This window comes from Rhinopithecus bieti, unplaced genomic scaffold (genome assembly GCF_001698545.2).
Source record: "Rhinopithecus bieti isolate Rb0 unplaced genomic scaffold, ASM169854v2 scaffold_39870, whole genome shotgun sequence".
Lineage (NCBI taxonomy): Eukaryota > Metazoa > Chordata > Mammalia > Primates > Cercopithecidae > Rhinopithecus > Rhinopithecus bieti.
The window spans coordinates 822803-829083 of NW_016817144.1; positions in this window are offsets into that span (position 1 = coordinate 822803).

Genomic DNA, 6281 nt, shown 5'->3' on the forward strand with positions numbered 1-6281 from the left:
TTTTTTTTTTTTTTTTTTTTTTTGAGACAGAGTCTCACTCTGTCACCCAGGCTGGAGCGCAGTAGCGCATCTCCACTCACTGCAAGCTCTGCCTCCCAGGTTCATGCCATTCTCCTGCCTCAGCCTCCCGAGTAGCTGGGACCACGGGTGCCCGCCGCCACGCCTGGCTAATTTTTTTTGTATTTTTAGTAGAGACAGGGTTTCACCGTGTTAGCCAGGATGGTCTCGATCTCCTGACCTTGTAATCCGCCCACCTCGGCCTCCCAAAGTGCTGGGATTACAGGTATGAGCCACTGTGCTCAGCCTCTTAAGGCTTCTATAGTCCTTTCTGGCAATCTTGCACTTGCCCGGGCACCCTATTTCCTCAGATACATCAATAATAGATAGGGTTGAAGTTTTTGCCTCCCAGAAAGCAACATCTTTCTCAGTGTATGCAAATAGCTGTGTGACAAAGAAAGTGTTTCATCTTACAGCACTCCACAGAGGAGCACTAGACTCTACCATACAAGGAGCCTGGTTCCAGAAATAGCCCTTACTGTGTTGTGTTTATTCACGTGTCCCCTGTTAAACAAGTGTGCTCCCTGAGAACTGGGATATCTCATTTACTCTTTTTTTTTTTGTTTTTTTTTTTTTTTTTTTTTAAGCTTACAGCACGTGGTATTCCCCGTTGACTTCTCATCCGAGTACTAGCCAGGCCTGACCCTGGTTAACTTCTGAGATCAGATGAGATCAGGCGTGTTCACAGTGGTAGGCCCATGGACTCATTTACTTTTGAATCCTAAGGTCTGGCACAACTCCAGACACATGCTCTGTGTTCAAAAAGAGATTTTTTTCTTTTTTTTTTTTTGAAACGGAGTCTTGTTGTGTTGCCCAGGCTGGAGTGCAGTGGCACAATCTTGGCTCACTGCAAGCTCTGCCTCCTGGGTTCAAGCGATTCTCCTGCCTCAGCCTTCCGAGTAACTGGGAATACAGGAGCCCGCCACCACGCCCAGCTAATTTGTCTTTTTTTTTTTTTTGAGACGGAATCTCCTCTGCTGCCCAAGTTGCAGTGCAGTGGTGCCATCTCAGCTCACTGCAAGCCCCGCCTCCCAGGTTCACGCCATTCTCCTGCTTCGGCCTCCCGAGTAGCTGGGTCTACAGGTGCCCGCCACCAAGCCCGACTAATTTTTGTATTTTCAGTAGAGATGGGGTTTCACCATATTAGCCAGGATGGTCTCGATCTCCTGACCTTGTGATCCACCCGCCTCAGCCTCCCAAAGTGCTGGGATTACAGGCATGAGCCACTGTGCCCAGCCTCATGCCCAGCTAATTTTTTGTATTTTTAGTAGAGACGAGGTTTCACCATATTGGCCGGGCTGGTCTTGAACTCCTGACCTTGTGATCCATCCGCCTTGGCCTCCCAAAGTGCTGGGATTACAGGCGTGAGCCACCGCACATGGCCAAAAAAGATTTCTTAATTGGTAAATTATTTTTATTTATATACTGTTCATGGAGATAAGCACCATGTCTTTGGGTTTTTGCTTTCATGTCATTCTAAATTTCAATCCTCCTTGCAAAAGAAAATAAAAGTGTTACAATATCACTATTGACCAATCATCATAGTAATAATTGATTTATGCAAGAATCATTAGGCCGGGTGCGGTGGCTCATACCTGTAATCCCAGCACTTTGGGAGGCCGAGGCAGGTGGATCATGAGGTCAGGAGATCGAGACCATCCCGGCTAACGCGGTGAAACCTGTCTCTACCAAAAATACAAAAAAATTAGCCGAGTGTGGTGGCAGGTGCCTGTCGTCCCAGCTACTCAGGAGGCTGAGGCAGGAGAATGGCGTGAACCCGGGAGGTGGAGCTTGCAGTGAGCCGAGATCGCGCCATTGTACTCCAGCCTGGACGACAGAGCATGACTCAGTCTCAAAAAAAACAAAAAACAGAATCGTCAATAAATGCTAAAAGGTTTGAGTGAAAGTTGGAGGATTACACAGTTATTTACACAGTCTCAAAGTGCTTCACACATAATAGTTATTATATTTTATTTTTTGAGGAGTTTCGCTCTTGTTGCCCAGGCTGGAGTGCAATGGCACGATCTCTGCTCACTGCAACCTCTGCCTTCTGGGTTCAAGCAATTTTCCCACCTCGGCCTCCTAAGTCACTGGGATTACAGGCACCAGCCACCATGCCGGGCTAATTTTTGTATTTTTTAGTACAGATGGGGTTTCACCATGTTGGCCAAGCTGGTCTCGAACTCCTGACCTCAGGTGATCTGCCCGCCTTGGCCTCCCAAAGTGCTGGGATTACAGGCATGAGCCACTGTGCCTGGCTACATAATACTTATTTTACAAAGAGAAAATATTAACTTTGCTGTGAAGACAGCTGGTGGACACCATCTCAACCAATGATCAAAATTAACATCCCCAGTAACAGGACAGACTGACATTATAGGTCTCCTGCTATGATGCACTAAGAATAGCACAGCATTACTTCCAGGATATTCCTGCCGCAAATGCACAAACTGAATGTAGTCCTGAGAAAAGCAACAGATGTTTCCAAACTGAGGGACATTCTGCAGAACAACCGACTCCTCAAAAATGTCAAGGCTAGGCCGGGCTAGGTTAGCTAGTAGTATTGTATGAAGGTGAATTTTCTGATTTTAATCGTCTTACTGTGGTTATGTTCCCACATAATTCTTTGTTTTTAGGAAATACACACAAAGTGTTTAGAGGCAGGGTGTGGTGGCTCATGCCTGTAATCCCAGTGCTTTGGGAGGTCAAGGCAGGAGTTTAAGACCTCAGGAGCTCAAGACCAGCCAGGGCAATATAGTGAGACTTCTTCTATGCAAAAAACACACACAAAAAGCAAAACTTATCTGGGCGTGGTTGCACACACCTGTGCTCCCAGCTTCCTGGAAGGCTGAGGTGGGAAAATTGTTGGAGCCTGGGAGGTTGAGGCTGTGGTGAGCCATGATCATACCACTGCACTCAAGCCCGGGCAACAGAGCAAGACCCTATCTCAAGAAAAAAAAAAAAGTGTTTGGAGGTAAAGGGGCAGTGTTTCTGCAACTTATTCTCAAATGTTTCAGAAAAAAATATAGATACAGTGAGAATGATAAAGCAAATGTGATAAAATGTTAACATTTGGGGAATGTGGGTGAAAGTTGTATGGGAACTCCCTCTACTAGTCTTGCAAGAACTTGCAATTATGCAAAAAAGTTACAAAATATTATAATATCTTCTGCCTCTGGACACTAAAGCTATTATAAGATGTTTTCTGTGGCACTAAGGGAATCTGCTAAGCCCGGGAAAGCTGGTCAGAAGGGTTTTGAGTCAGTAGAATTCCCTACCTTTTATATGTTCTCTCTACAAGGCCCACCCTAGGCCTAATGACTTTTGCATGGGTCTAGGTAAATTAGATTTATATGCAGTATGACTTCATAAATTCCACGTTAGAATGTACATCTGGCTACATATATTTTTAAAAAATAACAGTGGGGAGGCCGGGTTTAGTAGCTCATGCGTGTAATCCTAGCGCTTTGGGAGGCCAAGGTGGGTGGATCATGAGGTCAGGAGTTTGAGACCAGCCTGGGCAACATGGTGAAACCCCATCTCTACTAAAATTACAAAAAAATTAGCTGGGTGTGGTGGCAGGTGCCTGTAATCCCAGCTACCCAGGAGGCTGAGGCAGGAGAATCACTTGAACCTGGGAGGCAGAGATTACAGTGAGCTGAGACCGTGCCACTGCACTCCGGCCTGGGCAACGGAGTGAGACTCTTTCTTAAAAAAATAAACAACAAAAACAAACAAACAAACAAACAGGCTTAAATGCAATAGAAGTTTAGTTTCTCACTCAAATAACAGAATTCAGATGGTCATTCCAGGGCTGGTATGGGGTCCCCTAATCATCAGAGACTCAGACGCCTGTAATTTTCTTCTTATTTTTAGAGACAGAGTCTTGCTGTGTAGTCTTGCTCTGTTGCCAAGGCTGGAGTGCAGTGGCGTGATGTTGGCTCTGCAACCTCCACCTCCCAGGCTCAAGTGATCCTCCCACCTTTGCCTCCCCACTAGCTGGGATTACAGGTGTGTGCCAACCCACCTGGCTAATTTTTGTATTTTGTATTATTATTATTATTTTTTTTTTTTTTAGTAGAGATGGAGTTTCACCATGTTGGCCAGGCTGGTATTGAACTCCAGGGCTCAAGTGACCTGCTTGCCTCAGCCTCCCAAAGTGCTGGGATTATAGGCGTGAGCCACCGTCCCCGACACCTCTAATTTTTTTTTTTTTTTTTTTTTTTGAGAAGGAGTCTCGCTTTTGTTGCCCAGGCTAGAGTGTAATTGTGCGATCTCAGCTCACTGCAACCCCTGTCTCCCGGGTTTAAGCGATTCTCCTGCCTCAGCCTCCCAAGTAGCTGGGACTATAGGCGCATGCCACCATGCTCATCTAAGTTTTTGTATTTTTAGTAGAGGCAGGGTTTCACCATGTTGGCCAGGCTGGTCTCAATCTCCTGACCTCAGGTGATCCACCCACCTTGGTCTCCCAAAGTGCTGGGATTACAGGCGTGAGCCACCGCACCCTGCCAACACCTCTAGTTTTAACGCTCTGATGTGCTTAGCACACAGCCTCATGATCCAAGCTGGTTGCTCAAACTCCAGACTGCACATCCACATTCTACCCAGCAGGAAATAGAAAGGAGCAAAAAAGAGTGCCCACAATCCTTTTTAAAGGACATTTTCTGGACAATGCACATAATAGTTTTGATTGCAACTCTTTGTTCCAGGACAATTTCTTTTTTGTTGTTGTTGTTTTTTGTTTTTTGTTTTTGAGACAGAGTTTCACTTCTTGTTGCCCAGGCTGGAGTGCAATGGTGCGATCTTGGCTCACTGCAACCTCCGCCTCCCAGGTTCACCCGATTATTCTGTCTCAGCCTCCGGAGTAGCTGGGATTACAGGCATGCACCACCATGTTCAGCTAATTTTGTATTTTTAGTAGAGATGGGGTTTCTCCATGTTGGTCAGGCTGGTCTTGAACTCCTGACCTCAGGTGATCTGCCTGCCTTGGCTTCCCAAAGTGCTGGGATTACCAGCGTGAGCCACCGTGCCCAGCCCGTTCCAGGACAATTTCTAACTGCAAGAGAGGCTGTGAATTGCAGTCTAGGCAGTCATGTTCCATCTGAAAATCAAGGAGAGAGAGAATGGATATTGGGGTGTGTAACAAATCTGTGTTCCAATGCAAGATAAAAGGAATCAGTAAGAAAAATCTTGCAATTATGACTGAAGTGACAGTATTGAGATCACCTGGTGACATAAAGGATACTAGATTTGGAGGTGGGTGGTCTAGGACATGTAAGCAGAGACAGGAGATGTTTTCAAAGAGGAGAAGAAAATGGGAACAACCCTAAGGATGCCCTGGAAGGTAGGAACGAAAGACAGGTGAGAGTTCTGGGTCAGAGCTGTAATTCAGTGATTAAGACTTTAGAAGAGCTGGGTGAGGTGATTCATGCCTGTAATCCAGGTACTTTGGGAGGCTGAGGCGGGAAGATTGCTTGAGCCCAGGAGTTCAAGAACAGCCTTGGCAACATGGCAACCCTGTCTCTACAAAAAATACAAAAATCAAGCGGGCGTGGTGGCATGTGCCTAGTCCCAGCTATTTGGGAGGCTGAGGCAGGAGGATCGTTTGAGACTGGGAGGTGAAAGGTGCAGTGAGCTAAGATCACACCAATGTACTCCAGCCTGGGCAGCAGCGTTAGACCCCGTCTCATTAAAAAACAAACAGACAAACAAACAAACAAACAAAAAACTGTAGCTGAATAGGGAGAAAGGGAAGAGAAGGAAAACAAGGATACGCAAAAGACAAGGAATAAAGTGGCCAGGTGCGGTGGCTCATGCCTGTAGTCCCAGTACTTTGGGAGGCCAAGGTGGGCGGATCAACTGAGGTCAGGAGTTTGAGGCCAGCCTGGACAACATGGTGAAACCCCGTCTATACTAAAATTCCAAAAATTAGCTGGGCATGGTGGTGCATGCCTTTAGTCCCAGCTACTTGGGAGGCTGAGGTGGGAGAATTGCTGGAACCCGGGAAGCAAAGGTTGCAGTGAGCCAAGATCACGCTACAGCACTGCAGCCTGGCGACAGAGGGAGACTCTGTCTCAAAAAAACAGAAAGATTAGGAAACAAAAAGACGTTAGAAGGAGCCAAAAAAAAAAAAAAAAAAAAAAAAAAAAAAAAAAAAAACCCCGAAAGGGAATTGGGGGTTTTTTTTGTGTTTTTTTTTTTTTTTTTTTTTTTTTTTTTTTTTT